At 40.0% G+C, this 25,369-nt stretch overlaps 1 pseudogene; it reads right to left on the bottom strand.

Moving 5' to 3' along the window:
* Positions 1–10,805: 10,805 nt before the first annotated feature.
* On the bottom strand, positions 10,806–21,297 carry LOC130246120 (sodium- and chloride-dependent GABA transporter 2-like; annotated as a pseudogene).
* Positions 21,298–25,369: the final 4,072 nt, after the last annotated feature.

The following is a 25,369-nucleotide window of genomic DNA, read 5'->3' as shown; positions in this document are numbered from 1 at the left end:
GTGGTGAAGCCCTCCAGAACCAATCTTCTTCTTATGGAACAACCCATTGTGAATAGGCAGAGCATTCATGATGTGATCAACATAACGTCTGTTTAGAAGTTTTAGATGTTTAGAACATTATACAGATTAACATCATAATAAACAAACCATAATAAACATTGTCTACTTGTAAAAAAAATTGATCTAATATTAGTCTAAAATGCATTCTTGAACTGCTTTTACTACAAATATCTTGCACTAGCATATTATGTCTCATGATTACCACACTAGAAATATTATTCCTGAGACGCATTTATAAAGGTTATTTCCTAATATATGAATAAATAAAAACTCAACCTAGAATATTTTGTAGAATCTTTAATCTGTTTGCTAAATGAATAAAATATTTTTAAACATTCTTAATGAAGCAAGGTAGGAATTACTAGTCCCTTTTTCAATGATTGATTAACTCTTCCACTGGTCCCTGTCAACAATTGATTAACTCAACCACTGTTCCACTGCACAAGAAGCCCACCTCATGACACATCTTTTCTATAAGTTTGCAAACACTCATGGTGTCATTTGGTGTCTGTCCACAGGAAATAAAAAACAATGTAAAGATGTGACAGCCCACGGTGGCTCTTATTATGGAGAAGGCTGTTTGCTAGATGTTTATGAAACTGTTCCACTCTCACAGTCACCAATGTTGTGTTAAGAATGACACGATGTAACACATGCAGACTCCCACGTTATACACATCTGCATAAAAACACTTATGCTACCTCAGAAACACATTGAATATTTTTGGTGTAATTTAGCAGGAGACGCGGGCAGCGTGATATTTTTACCTCACCTACTGTGGTGTGTGGGTGTTGGGAAGGTTTTAAAAACAATATACCATCACTCAGCCTATTCAAAGTTCTTTTTGGCCTTAAAAAGTATAACGAAAAAAAAAACTTGTTTAAAGTATATCGTGGCCTTTACAATCTGAACCTGCACACACTCCCACCACAGACCCCGAGCCACACTAATACAGCAATCCTGGTACCCCTGTCCCTTGGCTCCATTGCTTTCTGATTCCTCTGCTCCAGTGTGGCCCTTCTGTCCTACACCACATTCATTTTGGCTAAAACGAGGCCTCCGTCCCTTTTGGCTTGTTTACAGTGTCTTGGTTTCACAGTGGTTCACCAAGTTCGCGCTCTTACTTTAAGTTCCTCCTGTTCCTTCACTGACTACCCCTCCAATTTTAAATTTAACATGCAAACAGGCGGGATCAAAATCAGTGACGTATGGCGCATCTGCTAGTGGAGCGATGAAGCGTCGGTTTCTCATTATGATTCATAGCGAATTATTTTTTATCCTATGAGAAGACCCTGCTTCTTAATTATTCATGTGCACACATGCTTTCTGACAGCAAGGCAGACCTGCCAAGCTGTGAAACCCAATGACTGGGTGAGACCGTGTCTGTGCATGGCACACAGTATTTAGCTACTTATGAAGGGTCCTATGTGTTTGTTTCCATGATCCACTGGGCTTGTTGCATGTTTTTCCCTGCGATGCTGTCAGGGCCAATACAGCAAAGCTATTTGTGTGCAGTAAGCATTTTTGTCAGGAGAGCTGTACACGAATTGGAGAATGGCGGACTTTATATTTTATCAGTTGAATTCGTTACCCTTTAGACACATCACCTATACCATTGCTGCTGTGTTCGCTTATTTTAAAATTCTCCGGATTACCAGCAGGGATAATAGTAGAAATAGATAGGGCAAAAATACCTGCAGCACTGCTATCCACTGTGTCTGCATTCAGACCTGGGCATTGAGGGGGAGAGAAGTCCTCCTCAATTATAGTGTTTATGTAAACAGGATTATCCTTATAATTATATAACAAATTGTGGTTATGTGTACATGAAATTATAAATATTACTTATTAAATTACTCACTGTTTATTTCTTTCCATTTTAACTTTGTAAACTATAAAAACATGGGTCTCCTTGTGGTTTGTGTCTCATTCTGTGAGCCAACTGACAACAGTTGTTCACTCCACTCTTTTTCCCCTGCTCTGCTCTGCCGGCCACGCCCACTCCTCCCTCTGCTTGCAGTGTTTCACACCTGTGGCAGGATGAGTATTGAGTGTTTGGTCTGTGGGTGATTGATAGACCAATGAGAGGTGAGTGGCCAGACTATTTAGGGACTCATATTTTGAAAGTTGTTAATAAATTAAAGAGCCCATATTATGGGTTTTTGAAAATGCCCTTCCATGTAGTGTGTAACACAGCTCTAAGTGAAGTGAAATATCCAGCTAAGGCTTAAATCTCTAAGTGTACAGTGTTTAAAACTATTGATTCATCTATAAAGGAGTCGACTCATAGTGCTTCAAACGAGTCCACTTGATAACGAGTCATTAGGTGTTTCGTGATGACGCCGGCTACGAAACACAAGTAGTTGCGCGCGCAAACCCGGGACATTTGAAACCTGCGGCCCCGCCCACTAACACAGAAAAAAAGCCACACACACACAAACACACACAGAGACACACACAGACAGCGGTCGAATGAAGTCACGCTGTGCAGATGGATACTACTATAGATCGACAGCCTACCCAAAGATGAAAGCTCAGCAATATAGCCCAGAGTGCTTCTGGAAACTACATGCTTAAAAAGGAAGACTTCATCGGTTTGTTAAAGGAAGGATCAGTAAAGACTGTCAGAACATGGATCAGTGCATCATGAATCAGTTTCTACCCCCATTTCACAAGTGTAAGTACGTGCGATTAAAGTTGTTGCCTCGTTTACTCTAGCTTGCAAAATATGTATTTAGTTGTGTTTTGTTACTTGTAACTGTGTGTACTGTATCAGGTTAACTCTTTATATTCTCATATCGCGTGTAAAGCCACGTTGAAAACGCGACGCGTGCCGCTTTGTTTACGGATCGCCAGCTATTCCTACACACATGCAACGGTCAAGTTTCAAATATTTCAGCTCAGGTTCAAGGGAGGGGTCTAAATTGCACCCAGCAAGCTGAACTGCTGCTCTAGGTTAAGGACGATCACGCTGCCCTCAACCCGAAAGTGAAAACAAAAGTGACCCGTTAGCAAAGTGAGGACGGGGGTGTCGCAGATATAACTGAGGACTGAGGACTCTCTATTGGTGTTGTGTCTTCTAAGGAGGAGGGGGAGGAGGAGGTGTTTGTGTGTGTGTGTGTCTGTGTGAAAAGAGCAGGTGACAAGCTCCTTGCCAGTTCTTGGAGTTTTTGCTCAATAAAATTGTTTGTCATCTGTTTTTTTAAGTCCATCGTCTGTATTTACATTCACCCACTGGCAGCCAAAATCCACACCTTACACTATGAAGCGTGTATGCACTGTGACTACTTTATATGTGATTAGCTGCTGGGCATTTCACTCTGCCTCACGCTGAAGGCTGTCAGTTTCGACCAATCGCAGCAGGCTGTCATCGGTCCAATCAGCGTAGATTAGCTTCGCGCTGAGGACGGGTTTGGGTACAAATGAATCACTGAACGAATCATATGGGAGTCGCTGGGATAATTAGGTAAAAATAAATGCAGATTATAAGACCATGAAAGTGTTTTTTTGACCTTGCATGCATTTTAGACTGTTGTTGGAGACCCTTAAAACCTAAATATGATCCTATTTCATGTATAATATGGGCTCTTAAGAATAACATTAAAACAATGGCAATATAATTGGAATAGGGATATAACGGGTAGACACTACTATAGAATTCAGGAGAAAGTAGGAAATTGTAGGATTTTAAAATCAGCATTAAAATTATACTTGGGGGCATAATTTACCGAATGAAAGTTCATTAGATTAACTAAGAAGAACTGGCCTAACAGAATTTTAAAGATGAAAGTTTTATTTTTTATTGTTGTTGTGTTATTTGCTAGGTAGTTGACTCAGGCTCACACTCCAGTATAGTAGGTGGTGGAGATGCATCTTGACGTTAAACAACAAAAAAGAAGAAAAAGGATTGTTGGTGTCCCAATGAGGTTGGGCTCGCCTCTTCTTGGCATTCCCTCCCCATGGCGTGCTCCCTTTTTGGTTACCTGGTTTGTGCTCTGTAAGGTAAGATGATTTTAATTGGTGTTTATTGCGAATGGGTTGAAATTTATTTGCGTTATTTTAATCTGATTAGAGTGGTGCTGTGCCGTTTATTGTACGGCAAGTTGTGGAATTGGCCTCACAGTAAGGATGATGAGCATACCTGCCAACACTCCTGTTTTTTCCTGGAGTCTCCCGTATTTCAGACTCATCTCCCGTTTTTGTCTGTCTCCCGGAAAACTCCTGGAATTTAACCCCCCCCCCCCACCCCCCGCCGGTCCTAGCTTTTTGGTACCGCCTTAACACCCATGGATCGCCGACATTGGTGTTAATGCAATATCGCAGCAGCTGGCTGAAACCTGGTGCATAGACCCCAACGACCAACACCCAACTTTGTGCGAGGACCCTGAGTGTCTGAATCCCTTTAGGCCTGGATGTGGAGCAGGAAGGACCAGCCGATCTCTTGGTGGTGTTTCACAGGTGATTTCCATTTCAACCTGTGTGTGCAGTGGTTGATTTGGTGGGCCTTTTAGGTGGACTAGCTGACCAATCTGAGTTGTGGCTGGACTACCCTACTCCCTCTATGCCTGGTTGGGAAAGTAAATGGGTTTTTACTGGGTGAGATCTTTTTATTTGTGCTTATTTTAAAAAAAGAATCATTTTTTATTGTTCTTCCTGTCTCGCTTCTGTCTTGCCTCCAAAATGGTAAAACTTACATGTGAGTCTTAATGGGGAGTACAAACCCTCCTCCCACAACCACCCCCCCTCCCTAAATCAGAATGCAGGGCAATGTTTACAGCACAAGACTATTCTTGATTTAATTTTGGAGACTGCCACTTTGAGATTGTCCTCTATATTCAGCCGTGGCCTTTATTTCTAATGTACCTGAGTGCCGTAAAGTTTAACATTGTGCCGTAAAATTAATCTGCTTCAGCTATAACACTATTGCTGTGACATTAATCTATCCTCATAACCTCAGGGGTCTCAATCCAAAAGAAAAAGAATTGAAGGGCTGATTACTTTTATTAGCATGTTGTTTAATAACATTTACGATATTTTTGGAAATCAGCAAGTGACCCCGTTCCCTCATTGTCCAGGTTCAAAACCAAAAGATATTTGGCTCCCTATTTGGATATGTAAAAACACAAGCACTTCACAAGCACCAGTCATACTGTATGTTGTCAAAAAATAATAACAAAAAAGCAACTTTTTGATCAGAGATAAAAGACTTCTTAAGCATCAAAACATTAAATTGTAAAACAGCATTGTTTTTCTGTAGATTAGAATGCATGCTGTTTATTATTTTTTCCAAGCAAAAATATCCATCATAATTATTTACCATGATCTATAGAAGACACCCACTAAAATGTCACTCAGTTTAACAAGGTTACATATTAGCATATAAATACTAACATGACTTTAGTTATGTTTCAGAAACCTTTTTTACAAGAAACCTTTATATTGTGCTGCTCCTGACTAAGTCTTCCATCTCTGCAGTTGGTTCCTGTATTTGTTTAAAAGAGAGTGGGATTTTTGTGTCAGGACTACACAAGTGGTGCCAATGCTGTCAAAAAATACAGACAAGTGAAAACAACATTATAAATTTAGGTTATATTCACAACCCCACATCAGAAAAAATTGGGACAGTATAGAAAAACACAAGTAAAAAGATGTGATTAATATTTAATGTGTTCCTTGTGATTTTTTTTTAATAAACACGTATTCCAGCTTTGGTTCTTGAAACACATTTAAAAAAAGTTGGAACAGTAAAGCATTTACAACTTTGTAATGTTGCCATTCTTTTTAACAACACTTAAAATACATTTAGGGACTGAAGACACCAAGTGATGAAATGTTTCAGGTCTAATTTTCTTCCCATTCTTTCTGCAAAGTCTTAAGGTGGAAAACAGTACAGGGTTTTTGTTGTCTCTGGAAAAGGAGACAGCATATTGTGCTCCAAAATCTCGATGTACTTTTCAGCATTAATGGTGCCATCACAGAAGTGTAAGCTACCTATGTCAAGGACAATGACACAACCCCATAGAATTATAGACCCTGGCTTTTAGACTTGGTAACAGTCTGGATAATCCTTTTTTTTTGGGGTCTGAAGCACAGTGTCCAATTCTCTCAAATAATACATGGAATATTGATTCATCTGACCACAGTACACGTTTTCACTGTGTGATGGACCATCCCAGCTCAAAGCCCAGAGAAATTGATGGCACTTCTAGACAGTTAACATAGGGCTTCCTTTGTATGGTTTTAACTGGCATTTATGGATGTAACTATGTATTGTGGTACTTGCCAAAGGTTTGCCAAAGTAGTTTTGAGCCCATGTGGTGAAATCGCTTATAGATGAATAAGGATTCTTGATGCAGTGCCGCCTAAGGGATCAGAGACCATGGTTACAAACTTAGTCTTGCATCCTTGTCCTTTACGCACAGAAATTCCTCCAGATTTCTTGAATCTTTTAATTAAGTTATGTGCTGTTGAATATTCAAATTTCCACCTATCTTTCTTTTTTTGAGGAACATTGTTTTTGAGCATTTCATTAATTTTCTCATGTACTTGTTGGCAATCTGGCCATCCTCAGCCCATTTTTGCTCCTAAAGGATTAGACCTTTCTTGGATGGTGCTTTTGTACAAAACCATAATTACAATCACCTGCTGACATCACCTGTTTCAGATTGCATCATTATTTAACTATTTTACCGGATTACTAGCCCAACTTTAAAAAAATGTTTTTTTAAAAGAACCAAAATTGGAATGCGTGTGTATTTTGAAACAAAAACAATAGAAATTATGAGGAACACATTAAATAATTTTTGTTGTATCGTCTGCAATAAAATACAAAAAAAAGTAAATTTAGAAATCACTACTTTCTATTTTATTTGCATTTCCCATACTGTGCTTACTTTTTCTGATTTGGGGTTGTTACAAATCTGACCATCCAGACACATAATTATTTTGTTTTATTTAACAAATAATGCACAATCAACTTCTATCCAGCAAGAGCAATTGTAAGTGTGTAATTCGATCCCAAAGGTTTTTACGACATGGAATGTGCTGTTCTGTTGGACAGTGACATGGTCATGTTTATATACAACCAGCCATAATAATTATGCTTCTTTTCATCTAATGCTTTATTCCTTCTCTATGTGGTATCAAGTGTTTGCAACAAGTCTCTCGCTTATGTGTTAATCTTCTGTTATTTAATACTACTGGAATTAATGTTTAACACTACCATAGTTAAACAAGATCATAGTTCATATTTGTTGTTCCTACAGAGTTAATTTGCTGTACTGAATAATTGTTTACATTTTATGTTAATATGCGTGCAACATATAAACATTTCAAGAAACTTTCAATGTTTTTTCATCAGCATTCACCCAGACTGCATATGCAAATCATCAAGCTTATGGACAAAGGATTGTAAACCGTCTTTGGGAAGGTAACTTTCTCATTGGCTGTCTCTTCTCCTAAAGGTGTTACAACACCATCCTTGTAAAAACTAGTTGCCTCCCAGAGAGTTCTACTGATCTGGCAACCAGAGATCACAGGTAAAATTGTAGACCCAAGCCTTCTCCAACCACACCCAAAGCTGTGCCAGTGTCTTTTTCCATTTATCAAAGATTCTCGGACTCAAACTGCTTTTCTCTCGTCAAAGATCAACTGGAGCCTCAACAAACTGCATCAGCACTCTTTTTCAAACAGCAAGAAACTGCAAGTATCAAACTTAGTCTTTGTTACAGGTACGTTAAGTATCATCTAAACCAGTTTGCAAAGGTGTTTGAATTATGAAACTGAAGTTTCCTTGAGGTTGTGGATCTGCTCAATATCAAATACTGCTATAACTTCCTGCTTTTATTCTTTACTCTTATAATATATATCTTGATTTATGATTTATATGTTGATATACGATTGCTTTGTTGGGTTAAATAATTTGTTTGCAAAATTTCCCAGACTTCGGATTTTGCCAAATATGTAAACCTGATGGATGGATGGATGTATTTTGAGATTGAAATACTCTTTCAATTTTGTTGAGAAGTTTGTTGAGAAGTTTAGGTTTTTGCTTGCTTTGATTAAATCTCACTGTTTACTTCTTGAAACATCATGGGTAAGCATGTTCAGTCTCACCTGTTTCAGGTTTCCTTTACCAGTACACATTTGGCCCAGCGCCCATCCAGGCACCAGCAATATGGAGGACAGAGCCAATAACCAGCCTAGTGCATATGCCCAGTCTGGGTACACATACCAGCGGTTAAAAGTCAGAGGTGTGTACCTCACCATAAAATAAACAAAAGACACCTGGAAATAAACAGAGGAAAAAGTGTTACAAATACAAGTTCTACATTTATATTTATGCATTTAGTAGACATTTTATCCAGATGAATTGAAATGCATTTAGAGCATATTTTGCATAAAGTGTTACTCATATTTTTTATTGGTCAGGGGCGTATAATTAGCATGAATGAAGGGGATGTGTCCCTGCCAGTATCCACCTACTACTGAAATGTCTCCACCAATAATTTAATTTACTTAAAAAAAAAAAATCACAGAGTCAACATTAAACATGCAGAAAGTGTTAAATCATTTTTTATAGTCTATGGTTAAATCATGTTTTCTACTCGACTCCTACCGCCTCCATACACATATGAACATTGTGATTGGTTGTGCCTTTCCCTGTTGTTATGTGAGATAGCAACGTTCAGATGTAACAGTGGCATAACTGCAGGGGAATTTTCACCGTGCCAAGAATACAGTGTAGAATACTCACCTTTAGGCGATGTCAAGATATCCTGACATACCAAATAAGTGATTCTTCTCTCTCCCCTCAAACATCAAACTTACCTTACTCATTCTTCCTCATGCCAATGTTGACGTCATCCTGTGCAGACCATGGCTTAAACAACATCAGCCCCACAATAAACTGGGATACAGGCGAGATCCTTGGATGGAGTACTGCTTGTGTCACCCACAGTCATATAACTCCCCCTGCTGTTCACTCCAAGAAACACACTCCATTATCCATTCACGCCACCACCGTTGAAGCTCCTCATTCGTCATCCAACCTCACTATTTCCTCTGTCTATCACCCTTTCATTGACGTCTTCAGAAAGGAAAGAGCCACCCAGTTACCCCCTCACCGGTCCTGGGATCGACCTGCTGCCAAATGCCAAGTTACCGCACGGAAGAATATACCCTCTCTCTTTCCTGTCCTGAGCACGAGGCGATGAATTCGTACATCGACGAGGCTCTCCATCAAGGGTTCATCAGACCATCCACCTCTCCCGCTGCATCCAGTTTCTTCTTTGTATGCAAGAAAGACAGAGGATTAAGGCCCTGCATATATTATTGAATGTTGAACTCTGCAATGGTAAATTTTGCTTACCCATTACCACTGGTTCCCGCTTTTCTGGAAGAACTAAAAGAGGCGCGCATCTTCAGCAAGCTCGATCTTCGCAGCATCTATAATTTAATCCGTATCTGAGAAGGGAACGAATGGATAACGGCTTTCATCACCCCCTCCGGCCATTATGAATATCAGGTCATGCCTTATGGCCTAGCAAATAGTCCTTCCATCTTCCAGAATTTCATGAATGATCTATTCCCATAACCTTAAAGAACATCATTGTCATGTTCACAAATCCTGTTCATGTCTGCAAGATAATCCACTCTTCCTCAAAGAAGGAAAAGTGCAAATTCCATAAAACCACCATCTCCTTCCTCAGATACGTGACCACAGCTGAAGGGGTCAGTAAGGAGCAAGGCAAAGTGGACGCCGTTTTTCAATGGGAAACGCTGAAGACACTCAAAGAACTACACCCAATTTCTGGGCTTCGCCAACTTCTACAGATGGTTCATAAAGAACTATAGCATCCTTTCTGCACCTTTAACTTCCCTTCTCAAAGGCGACGTGTTCTCAACTGGAACAGTGAAGCTCATCATGCCTTGGACAAACTGAAAACTATGTTCACCACGGCACCCATCCTCCATCATCTGGACCCTTCACTATCTTTCATTGTGGAAGTAGATGCAGCTGACGCCGGAGTAGGCGCTGTACTCTCCCAATAGTCTGGTGAACCCAAAGTCCTCCATCCATGTGCGTACTACTCCATGGAATTAACATCAGCAGAACAAAATTATGGTATTGGGGACAGAGAGCTGTTGGCCATAAAGCTTGTGCTTGAAGAATTGGCTAGGACAATTCAGCATTGGCTTGAAGGATTCACATCACTACAACTCCACACCACCTGCCTGAAGGTAAACTGCGGGGGGGGGGACTGTCACATCCTTGGCTCGTTCCTGCTCACACAATCACCACTCTCCCTCACAAACCACCTTCATCCAATGAGTAATCAATGGTGAATGATCAAAACAAAACAAGCTAGGCAAAGACGACACATAGACAATACAAACACCACAACAAGTAACCCAGATTATCAAACCGAGGACATGACAGTACCCCTCCCAAATACGGGTGCCACTAGGTGCTCCAGGAGGGAGCTCACCTCGTTGCCAATGGAAGACCTCAATCAGCCTCCTGTCCAGAATATCCCCACCCAGTCCACTAAGTATTGAAATCAACGACGAAACAGAGGGAACAAGAAGGGAGGAATACACAGGTTTAACCCTAGAGACATGAAAAACTGGGTGTACCCGACCAAGCGTAGGAGGAAGCTTGAGCCAAACCGCCACAGGACTCAACACTTTTGTGATTCGGTATGGGCCAATGAACCTGGGAGCTAACTTGCGTGAGGCTACCCTTAGAGGCAGGTCCTTGGTGGAGAGCCATATCCTTTGACCACATACATAGTGGGGAGCTGGAGCCTGATGACGATCAGCTGCTGCTTTCTACTAGCGAAGGCCAAGGCCTCCTTAGCTCTTCTCCAAGTGTGCCGACACCGTTGGACAAAAGCCAAGGCAGACAGGACCGCAGCATCGGGTTCCTGTGAGGAAAATAGGGGTGGTTGATAGCCAACAGAACACTGAAAAGGCAACATACCTGTAGTAGATACTGGTAGAGTATTATGAGCATACTCTACCCAGGTACCCAGGACAGTTGTTTACACCAGGAGTTAGGGTTATGGGATGCCAGGCAGCAGAGAGCATGTTCCAAATCCTGGTTTGCCCGTTCAGACTGCCCATTGGTCTGAGGATGGAATCCCAATGACAGACTCGTAGAGGCCCGATCTGTCGGCAGAATTCCCTCCAGAACTGTGAGACAAAGTGGGGGCCCCTATCAGAAACCATGTTAACCGGAAGACCATGAATCCAGAATACATGGTCTACCACCACCTAAGCAGTCTTCTTGGCTGAGGGGAGCTTGGGAAGGGGAATGAAATGGGCCGCTTTGGAGAATCAGTCCACCACCGTAAAGATCACAGTGTTACCCCTCGAAACCAGTGACAAAATCAAGGGCTAAATGTGACCAAGGGCGGGAAGGAATGGGTAGGGGATGAAGCAGACCAGTGGGAGGCAAACTGGAACTCTTGTTCTGGGCACAAACTGAGCAGGCTACCACAAACTGCCTGACATCTGTGGCCATGGATGGCCACCATAATCGCTGACGGATGGCAGCCAGCGATCTCTGAACTCCTGGGTGAAAGACCATTCTGGATGAGTGCCCTCACTGGATAACCTGAGAACATCGAGCAGTAGGAACAAATAACTTGCCCGCTGGAATCCCTCTGTCATTACAATAACACCCGACGTACTGCAGCACGGCCTTGATACCCGTGAGGAAGAGTGAGAAGCTTCAGGGCAGATGAGAGCTGGAAGATGGCTCCCCAGACCAGGGAGGAGAAGCAGGCGAGCAGCAGGACTAAAACAAAATGGGAGTAGGCCTGGTAGCAGAGGAGAGCACAATCAAAGATGCAAACTGGGAGTTAGACTCGACAGGACTCAGGAGAGAAAATCAGACTGGACAAGGCCAGAGATCATTGAGCACACATGAAAGTAAAACAATGATCTGAGACAGGACAACGATAAGGGAAGGAATAAATAAAGAGAGAGAAATCAAGGAGAACAGGTGAGTGACATTAGCTTAATAGAGTAATAGAATGTAAACGGGATGATGGACGGGGATGTAGAAAGTAAACAGAAGGCATGTGGTGAATGATAAAAACAAAACAAAACGTGCTAGGGAAAGACACATTGATAATACAAACACCACAACAACACGTAGCCCACATGATCAAAGCGAGGACATGACAATATTATAATGATATCTTCAAATCTTTAGCTAATAATTAACTAAAGCAGACATTTGGAAGTTGAAGTATATAACTTTGTCTATAGTGGCAATTAACATATGAATTTACATCATTAGTGAATATGATATGTTATCAGGGAAATTATACATTATGACTCATTTAACTAATAACAATTGATTGATTGCTTAATGCAATAATCATATAGAATATTCATTGTTTCCTCATGCAGTAATAATTGAATAATTGTTTAGGTTTTTCATGAGTTATACAATAACTCATGATTATCTGTGCTTTAGATAAGAATTATTTTATTTAATGCACCTTACTAAACTGTATAGAAAAGTGTTCCAGAAAAATGGTAAAATAAATATTTGTGGTGAAATATCCCTTAAAAAGCTTCTTGTTGTTAGGGAAGAATGAAGTTTGGTTGATCTGATAATCCTTCTTTGGGGCAGGATGGATGACAGACACTGAGGAAGACCGAATGCACACACCAGAGGGCTTGCAGGGAAGACAGACTGATGACACACACAACTCTGACAGAACACCGGGAACACTGGACAGACTGGAAGGAAACAGAGATCATGTAAGTTCAAGAGATGAGATAAGATGATAGTGACTACCAGGAGGTTCTCGCTATGAGTCCGCTTCGTGGGAACAAGACCGAACAATGAGTGAGGTGAGATGTGTGCTTATATAGTGTGTTGGAGTGATTGGGTGCAGCTGTGCATGATTAGTACTCAGGTGAGGATGCTTGTTGCGTGATATTGGTGGAAGAGCCTGGCCAATCCGTGACACTTTTATTGCTCTGTAGTGTGATTACAATTTAAGTGTATAATTAAGAGTTATATTTTGGTTTACATATAGATAGAACAGACATCTGAACATATTTAAATAAAAGTGTCATTTAGTTTTAGAAACTTTAATTTTATACACATCCAAACAAACATAGATGAGGTTTTCCTTTTTTTATTTTCTGTATGTGTTTTAGCTCACCTGTGAATCTAGGCCAAGCAAAATAATCATGATGAAGAAACAAACAGCCCACAACTGAGGGAAAGGCATCATAGCTACTGCCTGTGGATAAGCAATGAAAGCTAATCCTGGACCTGTCAGAGACAGAGGGAGATCTGATTTTTGAACATTTATAGTCATTAAGCTTGTTTTTACATGTTACAAAAACTCCCAGGTTTATTGAAATAGTGCAATACCTGATTCTGCTACTTCTTCAATAGGGACACCCTGCACATGAGCCATGAAGCCCAAAACTGAGAACACGGCAAAACCAGTCACAAAACTGGTGCCACTGTTCAGAAGGCAAAGCCAAAAGCAGTCTCTGGTGGACATAGATTATAGAAAGCATAATTGCAACATATTCTGCATTTAATTTGATCTTTCCATGATATCAATACTAACCTGTAGCAGTTGTTGTTGTATTTATTATAGCTGCCAAGTGCAATGAAAACGCCACTACACACACTATAGGAAAAAAAGATCTGAGTTCCTGCCTCCATCCAAACCTAAACAAACACACAATTTATAATTTATTAATAATTTCTCTCAAAGCTTTCTATGTTTCAAATGACATTAGTAAAATACTACTGCAACCAGAATATATAGCTATTGTACAAAGTAGCTATATTTAAAACGGTTGTTGTGTTAACCAAAAATTCTGTGAATTACATTTTTAATTAGTAGTGATGGGAAAATATTATGGTTGATTTGCCCTCACAGTAGTTGTGCTTTATGCATTTATGTAGTTATGTTCTTATATGACAAAAAGTAAAGTAGGACAATGCTCAAAGTGTCTGTTATTATGTCTACACTGTAAACCTGACACAACACAGAACCTTTTTCTGAATGTCTTCAATACTGAATTAGCTTTTACTGTTGTGAAAGTGACATACCATGGCTGCCTGCTATTCTTCAGCATCATGTTAGGACACTGTTCATGTTTTTTTGGATTTTGGTATTTAAGATAATCAAGCTCTCACACAGTATTTAAATATTGTGTGAGGCTCTGAGCAGGTCAAGGATATTCTCCTTAAACAAAAACCTCTCACAGAAGAGTGACAGGTAAAATTTATGAGGATCTGTTGTTTAGACAATGCTGATATTTTCGCATGTAAAAAACTGAAAAGATATGGTATATCCAACCCAGAAAATGTACTGATGAATTCTGATTTCTGCCTTCCAATCCGTCCCATGCAGCATGGATCATTGTTTATCCTTTTTCTCATTGTTTTATTAATATGATTATTTGATTGAGTATTTAACTTTGAAATGATTTTGACAAATGAATAAGTTAACACACTGCTTAATGTAAGAATGTTCAGTGTCCTTGCTCCTCTCTTTGTCAGTCTATTTTAACTTCATTTTTCAGGAGCCACGAAAGCAGGTCATAGGTCATGAAGACCTTTTAAGTGGAACTGCTAAGCTTGTTTTCTGGAAACAACTGTTTTTATTGTTATTTCTATGAGTTAATACTGTCTAAAGTGTTTTGCTATTTTTACGGTTAATTCTTTTAAAGTGATTTCCTATTTATGCAAAATAGATGTTGTGTGTAGTATATAGCAGTCTGAATGCTGTTTTTACCAGTTTGGAACTAGTTTGATAAGACAGCTGAGAGTACGAAGAAACAACCTTGGGTTTTCATAACAGATTGTCTCTTGCCTGTGTATATGCATCCGATGGGTCAGTTCTACAGATCTGTCTACGGGCGACCTGACCCAAGCCTCCTGTCACCATCCCTATCTGGACTCAGATATGACCCCTCATTGGCGTACATATTTAGAATTGTCTATTTTTGCCATGACCAATCGTAACAGTTTACCAAAATTACACCCTTTCTGGTCTTGTGTAGATGGTATAATTGTCGTTAATTTTGTGATTGTTAGCGGAGCGGCCTAGGAACTCAATGTGAGTGTTGAAGCTGGAAACTATCTTCAGTAAACTTTTATTATTTGAATCTCTGACTCTGGCTCTTCTTCATCTGACTGACCGGTCATTCTTTGGGTTTAAACTGTAAATTATCTCTACAGTACCTCTATGTAAATTTCTGGGGACTGCGAAATAAATCCTAGGAGGTACGTTTTTTTGCAGTTTTTGTTTTCGCAAATTCAAGAGAGGCCATTGTGTATGCTCTTTGAGATCTCAAATTTCTCTCGCAAGTGCCTTTAACACCTGCTGTTCTCGCATAAACCCACCAGTGGCCGCTGTTGACTGACTGACTGAATCACTGACTGACTGACCGACCAATCGTCTGACCTGTCCACCCACTTCCCTAAACCCAACCAACAATTTTCGAAAGCAATCCAGAAAAAGAAAAACCGTCATCTGATTTTTACTATGTTTGCAGATTTTACCACATTCTCACCCAGTTATTTACTTGTTTATTTTATTTTTTTGGATTCTGTTTTTGTTTTACCTGCATGGTCAACGTGGTCAACTCCTCTCTGTGTCTCAAGTCCACCGACGTACATGGCGAGCTAACGGGACAAACTGGTTACAGCGGGAAAGCTGTTCATACTCAGGTAAGCGGTCAGCTGATCAGCGCAAAAAAGGAATGGCGTCAGACTACCCCATAGCGTTCGTTTAAAAAATACATACCTCTGGCTACATAATTTGTAGTCTCCAGAAACGGATATAGGACTACATTTTCAGAATGAGCCTATGTTGGGTATATCTTAAATGTTTCGAAGACAGTTCTTGATTCTAATTTAAATTAATTCCAATTTAACATGATAATCAGATTGATATATGGTAAACGAGTGCAGTTCATCCATCAGGACAGTAAACAAACATTTCTGAACTGTTTTGTTCATATTTTAGCCTTATTATATTTTGTTATATTGCTTAGTTTATATTTTGCCGTTCAAACACAGACGTTGTTATAGTGTTTTTTGTCTGGTGAATCTTCGAAACAAACAAATAAAAAAACAACAAAATTCATTTATTTGTGTGTTTTTTAAAAAAATATTCCCTGTTCATCAGTTATCTTCAAATGAATGAATGAACTATTCTAGTGAAATCTCTTCCTGATTTTAGCTCATAATCAAAAGTGAAAGTGTGAACTGAAAACAAAGTGTAATAAATGTCTTATTACTGTTTTAAATGAAGAATGAATGAACTGATAATCTGACAAGTAATAAGATCATGATGGAATGATCTACAACCCTGCCTATCAAGATGATGGACAATGAGAAAGTGTAATGCAACCTTTTTTTTCAAATGACTTGTTGTTTATTTGGTTATAAGGTTATCCTGAAGGTAGAGCACAGATGGTGAAATTACCTGAGGGTCAGCAAGTCGGGCCGGTTCAGGATACAAGTAAAACACAACCTCCTGCAGAGCTCCAGGTAGAGTGAACCCACGAATCAGTAGCACAAGCAGCATCACATAAGGAAAAGTAGCTGTAAACTACACCACCTACATACACGTAAAATACAACAAATAATGATTAATGATACTGACACTGAAAGCAGGAAAAAAATTAAATTATATATATATATTAGAGATGTGCGGATCAGCTGAAATAACACCCGAATCCGCGGCTTCATACTAATCATCCACCCACCACCCGCCAGCACATGATATATGTATCCGCACCCGTTCGTCACTTTAATCATTTAGTTCTTTGTTTTAGGCATGATAGCTCACCGTCAGGGCCAGAGCAAACTGAACTGGAGCTCTAGACAAAAGGTCAACATGCAGCCCTCACACCGAAAGCAAAAACGAGAGACGGGGGTATGATTGTGCGTCCGACAGTGAGGACCGGGGCGGTCGGGGGATTGTCACAGAAGAAAGAGAGAACCGGGGGGTTATCGTGGACACCGCTCTCTTTATTCTGCCGACCGGGTCGCCTCTATGGACGCGCCAGCTCTGGTCACCGTGGATATTAACAGCAGATTCAGTGAGCTTTAATCTGCGCATCTCTGATAGTAAAATAATACATTAATCGTAAACGTTTTTAAATAAACAAAAGTCTTTAGACAACATTTTCTTCAGTTTCAAATAGATACAGAAAGTAAAAATAAAACATTTTAGCTTTTACAGATACAGGAACAAGAAAACAAAAAGGGTGCCACTTCAGCCTAAACGGCAGCTATGTTGTGTTTACTTGGCCTTTTTCTTCGCACTGTGCAAAAACAGAGTAACGTGGCATCTATTGTGCCTGGATTCGGGCGATTCCGCCTCGCCTCCAAAACGTGGCCAGCTGCACTGAATGAGTGTTCGCTTGCACCACATGCTTAAGGAATGAATCTCCTCGCAAGGCGCTGCGTTGTGGAAATATGCGATCTTGTTTCTCCCAGAACCATTGCAGATTTTCCTTTGATGACTCCTCTAACTGAAAATTTGAACAGTTGGCTACTCTTGCACTTCCTGCATTATTATTGGGCATTCATATCTTCCCATTCTGCAAAGCCCACTCTCTGCTTTTTCGCTGGTCCACTGCCATGTCCCGCTACATCCACCCGCAATTAATCATAATGTATTTTTTTATTACCCGACCCGCTTGATCCGCGGATTATCCGCAGCGCCCGCGTATATAACTGCCATCCGCGCATCACTAATATATGTATATATATATATATATATATATATATATATATATATATATATATATATATATATATATATATTTACACTTAAAGTATAGACCAAAAGTTTTATTATGGCAAGAAAAAAGCAGCTAAGTAAAGAAAAAGGAGTGGCCATCATTACTTTAAGAAATTAAGGTCTATCAGTCCGAAAAATTCGGAAAACTTTGAAAGTGTCCCCAAGTGCAGTCACAAAAACCATTAAGCGCTACAAAGAAACTGGCTCACATGCGAACTGCCCCAGGAAAGGAAGACCAAGAGAATGGACATTAGACCAGTGGAAATCTGTGCTTTGGTCTGATGAGTCCAAATTTGTGATCTTTGGTTTCAACCACCGTGTCTTTGTGCGACACAGAAAAGGTGAACGGATGGACTCTACATGCCTAGTTCCCACTGTAAAGCATGGCGGAGGAGTTGTGATGGTGTGGGGGTGCTCTGCTAATGACACTGTTGGGGATTTAATCAAAATTGAAGGCATACTGAACCAGCATGGCTTCCGCAGCATCTTGCAACAGCATGGTATTCCATTCGGTTTGCGTTTAGTTGGATCATCATTTATTCTTCAACAGGACAATGACCCCAAACACACCTCCTGGCAGTGTAAGGGCTATTAGACCAAGGAGAGTTATGGGGTGCTGGCCTCCACAGTCACTGAACCTGAACCCAATCGAGATGGTTTGGTATGAGCTGGACCGCAGAGTGAAGGCAAAAGGGCCAACAAGTGCTAAGCATCTCTTGGAACTTCTTCAATACTGTTGGAAGACCACTTCAGGTGACTACCTTTTGAAGCTCATCAAGAGAATGCCAAGAGTGTGCAAAGCAGTAATCAAAGCAAGAGGTGGGTACTTTGAAAAACCTAGAATGACATATTTTCAGTTGTTTCACAATTTTTTGTTATATATTTAATTCCATTTGTGTTAATTCATAGTTTTGATGCCTTCAGTGTGAATCTACAATTTTCATAGTCAGGAAAGTAAAGAAAACTCTTTGAATGAGGTGTGTCCAAACTTTTGGTCTGTACTGTGTATATATATATATAAAATAGGTGGGCATAGATACAGTTTTTAATCTAGATTAATCTCACTGTATTCTTGGAATTAACCTAGATTAATTTAGATTAAAATGGCTTATTTGAATTGGGTTGAAGGCATTCAGAATATGTGTGCTACCGAAATAATGACTAAATGTAATTTTTTGAGAACGGGTTTCTCAAGCCAGGTGGCACATTAGACCAGGGGCTCATCTCCTGTTTTCAAATCGCATCACAAACTGCTTGAGAAACTGTTCTACTATGATAATGAAAATTAATTATGTTCAATAAGATGCACTTGTGTTTACTAACTGTTTATTCAGTTAAACATGAATTTTGAACTGTAGGCCTACATAAGCTCGAAACAGTGATTTTTGATTCCGACTAAAGTCCTAACTGAACTAAACAGAAATGGACATAAGACATGGAGTATGAATATACTAGTGACATTATTAAAGTAAACACCACAATCAAACTATTACCGTCATGTAGGACTTTTTGCCATATTTTCTGACAAGATCCACACATGTGGCTGCCAGTAAAGGACCACACACACATCGAGAAATGTGGAAGTTTTTTCTTTCCATTCGGCGTGCGTTATTAAATTCCATTACACTCTTCCACCAGTCCTTACTCCTTATTTGAGCCCAGTTTGTCTCGGGGGCATGATTGAAATGTTCATGAGTTAAAGTGAAACTGCCGAACTGCAGTTAAAGTCATCCGAAATTACAGGAAACTCTTACATGAAAGCACTTCACGTAAACACCTTAATTATATTATTGTCTATTAAGACAAATAACTAGATTACAGATGTCCATGTCAACGTAATTAGTAGTGTCTACAAAGTTAATGAAAGATCCAGAAGGGCATCCTGCTAATTTGATTCAGAAGGGCACTTTTTTGTCAGACGGCTCACCGGTCAGGTATACATAAGTTAACACTTACTATTTTGAATGACTAGGTTTATGTAGTAGAATGGGGATGACATGGTGGCTCAGGGTGCTCTGGTTTCCCCCGCAGTCCAAAGACATGCGCTATAGGTGAATTGAATAAACTAAATTGGCCGAAGTGTTTAAATGAGTGTGTATGGATCATTCCCAGTACTGGGGTGCAGCTTGAAGGGCATCCGCTGTGTAAAACATATGTTGGACACATTCTCCATGTGCTTATGTTCTTTTAATTGTTTTTATTATTTTATCTGGATTAACACTTCCAGTATTCACATTCAGTGTTTTATTTTGTATGTAATTATTCATCACACAGAGGGATATTGCACACAAGTACAATTAGGACAGCCAGGATAACAGAAAGAGTGCAGCTAGACCTATTTTATTCAGCATATCCTGGCTTAGTCTGTTGTGTGTTTGCTGATCCAGGATGAGAACATATCGCTAAATCAAGCACATTCTAGATAGCTGGAAAAGTGCTCGTACACTGTACTTTTCACCCCATAGACTTCCACAGTGGTGGATTTAGTCATGGGCGATATAGGCAATGGCACAGGGTGGCATCTTGCTGGGGGCGTCACAGGGACATGGTGCAAAAAACAAACAAAAACAAATCCATGCCCCAGTAAAAATCAGCTGTGCCTCAATAAAAGTTGAGATACGATTTACTTTATGCAAATGTATTCATTTAAAGTAATTCCAGAATAAAGACATAAGGGGCAATTCACATTTGACATATTTTGCATGCGCAAGTTTGTTATTTTCTATGTGCAACCGAAACAACACTGGTGAAAGCAAACAAGCATGCGCGCCTCACATGCTGCTCCTGGTGTGAATCCCGAGTTGTTTAAATGCACACTGATAAACTACGCACCGCTCATGCTCAGCCTGAGTAACAGCCTTTTAGGCAGAGGTATCAGCGGGTAAATAATTAAATTAAGCACAGAGTGTTGCAGTTCAACAAAACTAAAGTTTATATAATATGATGATGATCTTATTGTGACAAAGCATGGCTATGAAGCAGAAAGGTGAGATGATGAGTTGGATGTCGTCAGAGAGGCTTGGGGGGACGAGCCTTATAATAGCAAAAATTAAATTCAGTACGTTTTGGGCCTGCGGGCAAAAGTATATTTTGGACCTGTGGGAAAAACTCCATGCACGCATTCTCTCCATGGAGAATTTGCTCAAGGCCCAAAATGAACAACACCGGCGATATGATCGGGGCACTAAGCTATGGAAATTTTTACCAGCAGATAAAGTACTTGCACTGCTGCCTTCTACCAACTTAAAATTTCTTGCCCAAGTAGCAAGGCCCATTTGAGGTCACACAGCGAGTGAATGATCTCGATTATGAACTAATAAGAACGAACAGGATGGGCAAGGATGTGATTATGGGTGAGTATGACCTGGGGCTGGAGAGCGGTGTCCAGAATCGGCTGGGCGCTCTGGTCACAGGAGGCAATCATCTTTCGCCCACCCAGTGAATTTCGTTTCTGTGTGGATTATTGCGAACTGAATGCCGGATCAAAATTTGATGTGTATCCAATGCCGTGGATTGTTGAATTGCTCGACCAGTTAGGTGCTGCTCGCTTTTACTCAATATTGGATTTAACGAAAGGATATTGGCAGTTCCCGTTAACTGCCATATCTCGATAGAAATGGCCTTCACGGCGCCGTTTGGATCACACCGTTCAGCCTGTTTGGGGCACCGGTAACGTTTCAGTGCCTAATGAATAAAGTACTTGCCCGTCATTCAGCATATGCCTCTGCTTGGAGGATATTATTATCTTTAGTAATGATTGGCAGCGGCATATGCAGCATTTGCGGGCAGTATTATCAGCGCTGAGGTGGGCAGGGCTCATGGCCAACCCGAGGAAATGAGCATTGAGTGAGTGGAGTGAAGTTTCTGCGTTTCCACTTGGGCCATGGGCAGGTGCAGCCCTAAATTGATAAAACTGAAGCTATTTTAACCTGCCAGAGGCCCAAGACCAAAAAGGAGGTGTGACAGTTTTTAAATTTAACAACTTTATAAATCCCACCAGGGGCAATTAAATTAGGGCAGTAGCATTTCATGATACAACAAACATATAAAGACACAAATCACTAACAAACAATATTAAAAAACACAATCCAGTATTCTTCATAATAACTTCATTTATAATATTAAAGGGCACATATGGTGAAAAATCTACTTTTCAAGCTGTTTGGACAGAAATGTGTGTAAGTATAGTGTATAAACTGTCATATTGGGGTGAAATAAACACACCCAGTGCTTTTTTTTCAAATTTAACAACATAATTGTTGGACCAATTGGAGCGGTTTTCAGATCAACCACAACTTGACGTAGGAGTGCGGTCCCCCCGCCCACCAATATTGATTGACAGCTGCGTGCATTAACATGTCTCCGTAGTAATGCATATAATCATATCAACAAGACGGGAATAAAAGGTCTGTTCAGTTTGCTAGGATCATCAATCATCATCAAATGTGATCAAGAGTGAGTTTTACAAGTTTAAAATGTCTTAAAACAAAGCATGTGTGTAATGAATTATAGCGATTCACTTCAGATTCACTTCATCAGCACAGCCGCGTGTCAGAACAATTATAAAAGAAGATGCTTCAATCCCGGTTTGTGGACGTTAAATCAGGTTTATTTTGTACATTAACATAACAGACATCCATACAGCAGTGTATATTACCAGTATCATGTCACATATGCGTGCAAAACGAGTGCAAAGCTTAACGCACTGTCTCTCTCTCTGTGTGTGTGTGTCTGCTCTATGTGTGTGTGTGTCTGCGATATGAGTGTGTGTGTCTATGCTTTGTGTGGGTCTGTGCTCTGTGTGTGTCCGCTGTGTGTGTGTGAACTTTGTAATGACATTGTGTGTGACTCATTGTTGCAACTCCACAAAAAATGCATCAAATACTCATCAAGTTCTTACTGTAGTATTTCTCATAAACGTTACGTGAGATCTGCTTCCTGAGGCAGCCGAGGGCGGCGATTGAGGCATGTTGCTGACAGGCACATGGGAACGGTGGGCGGGGAGGACTAGCCTTAAAGGCCCAGTACAAAAAAACAGCAACAACCTTTTCCCAGCTATAATACAGACACTTCAAACAGCTATAATAAATAATCTGATGGGTGTTTTGAGCTGAAACTTTACAGACACATTCTGGGGACACAAAATACTTATATTAAATATGAAAAAGGGGTAACCTATGTGCCCTTTAAAAAAAGGGGAATTAGGCTCTACCTATTGTGTCATATAGCCTAGGGAAAAATTTATATGTTTTAAGTCTCTCCGGAGCATTTGGGCTGAATGTTTGATGACGTCTATCAAAATGAGGATGTTCTAAAATACATTTCACACCAAGTTATTACCACAGAATTTCTGTGGTTTTATATTATGGATGGGTGCGCTCACTGCGCTGGGTGCCTCTGTTAGTGGCGAGATCACTTGATGCACAGTGTCAACAGTCGTTTGGTGAGTAAACAAATGTAATGAATGGAAACACATAGGCCTGTGCGTATAGACAATGTAATGCTGTACAGTAACGTGTCATTTGCTTGTTTCGGTTGTCTTCATTTTTAACTTTAAATTTTTCATTTTGACACTTTTACCTCACCTACTGTGGTGCGTGGATGTTGGAGGTTCAAAAACAATATACCATCACTAAGCCTTTTTAAAGTTCTTTTTGGCCTTAAAAAGTAGAAGGAAAAATAACTGTTTGATGTATACCGGGGCCTTTACACTCTAAAGCTGCACTCATTCCCACAACAGACCCTGAGCCAGACTAACACAGGAATCCTGGTACCCCTGTCCCTTTGCTCTCTGATTTCTCTGCTCAAGTGTGGTCCGTCAGTCCTCCACCACATCCTTTTGGCTAAAATGGGACCTCCATCCCTTTAGCTCGTTTATTTTTCTATTGGTTTCACCATGGTTTTCTGAGTAAGTGTAAAAGTTCCTCCTCTACTGACCCTGTGTTGGGTTTTCAAACCACAGCGGTTCGAACTGTAGTTCTGCCGAATGACTAAAAAGTTATCAGTATTGATGGTAAAAAACTGTACATTCTAGTCAAACCATTCTTCTTGCAATCTTATATCAGTATTAATAGCTATAAATGTGGGAGAGCGTTGATATTATGTGATTGTATTGTATTGCAATATGGAACAGTTAAGTGTTGATGTTAAATCAAAAGTAATTCACAAATACTTGAAAATGAGATGATTTAATGACAATAATTCTCTATGGTTACAACTGAATTAGTTACAAAATAACTGTATAAAATGATCAAATATGAAATGATAAAACATATGATATAAATTGTACCCAGCTTAAATGTAAAATTAAAGTTACCAGAGGTAGAAGGAGAGACACAGGGGGAGGGAGAGAGGGACAAAGAGAGCAGGCCCAGAAGTTAGCCTGATTGCGGTAGAGTCAGAGAAGATAGACTCCAGAGGAGCAGAGGAGGAAAGTAGACCAGGAAAAGACAGGCCAGGAAAAGAAAAGAGGCAGAGCAGCGTTTTACCACCTATTTTGTATCTTTCTTGACCATGTGACTAAAGCCCAAATGCTGAGACATTCAAACTGACCAATCAACATGTGACCACATCGTAAAACCCCCAAAGTCCACATACCAGGCCCTGATCTTATCAGTATCTGCCTTTGGAGTCAGTATGGACCTTCTTGAGTCAAAAAGACATGTTTTGTCATGTAAACAATCGCATATAATAATTTAGCCTCTTACAGTCCTTTAATTTTAAATTTTAACACACTAACAGTTTGCATAAAACAATTCTAAAGTTCCTGACATGTCAAATCAGAGAACCATGAGTGAAGCTGTTAAAATTAAACAGACCCAATGAAATGTGAAACTGTTAGACTGATTCAATATTTTAGGTTTGGGTAGAGATATAAACAGCTAATGCTTTAGAAGTCACATTTGGACAACTTTGAAACGATACTTTTAATCTATTTTTCTTACTTTTAATGTCTTTGAACTAATACTGCTGTTGGTCAGCGCCACCTCCTGGACTGATTATTTAAAAAATGCGATCTAAAGGGAAAGAAAATAACTGCTGCAAGGCATTTTCCCCTCATAGTCAGATGGCATCTTTCATCCATTCATTTTCTTCTCAGCTTAGTCCCTTTATTAATCTGGGGTCGCCACAGCAGAATGAACTGCCAAATTATCCAGCATGTTTTATGCAGTGCATGCCCTTCCAGCTGCAAATCATCACTGGGAAACATCCATACACACTCATTCACACACATACACTACGGACAATTTAGCTCACCCAATTCACCTATACCACATGTTTTAGGACTTGATTGGACTCGTGGAAACCCACGCCAACACGGGGAGAACATGCAAACTCCACACAGAAATGCCAACTGACCCAGCCAAGGCTTGAACCAGCGACCTTCTTGCTGTGAGGTAATTATGCTACCCACCGTGCTGCCCTTAAAGTGCACTACTGTATCAGAATAAAGTGTTATCAAAATGTTGTAAACTCACATCTTAAAGTGTTAGAAT

The sequence above is a fragment of the Danio aesculapii genome, chromosome 18 (genome assembly GCF_903798145.1).
Source record: "Danio aesculapii chromosome 18, fDanAes4.1, whole genome shotgun sequence".
In the NCBI taxonomy this organism is placed as follows: Eukaryota; Metazoa; Chordata; class Actinopteri; order Cypriniformes; family Danionidae; genus Danio; species Danio aesculapii.
Note: the sequence above shows the minus strand (reverse complement) of the source record. Positions and strands in the feature narration are given on the sequence as shown.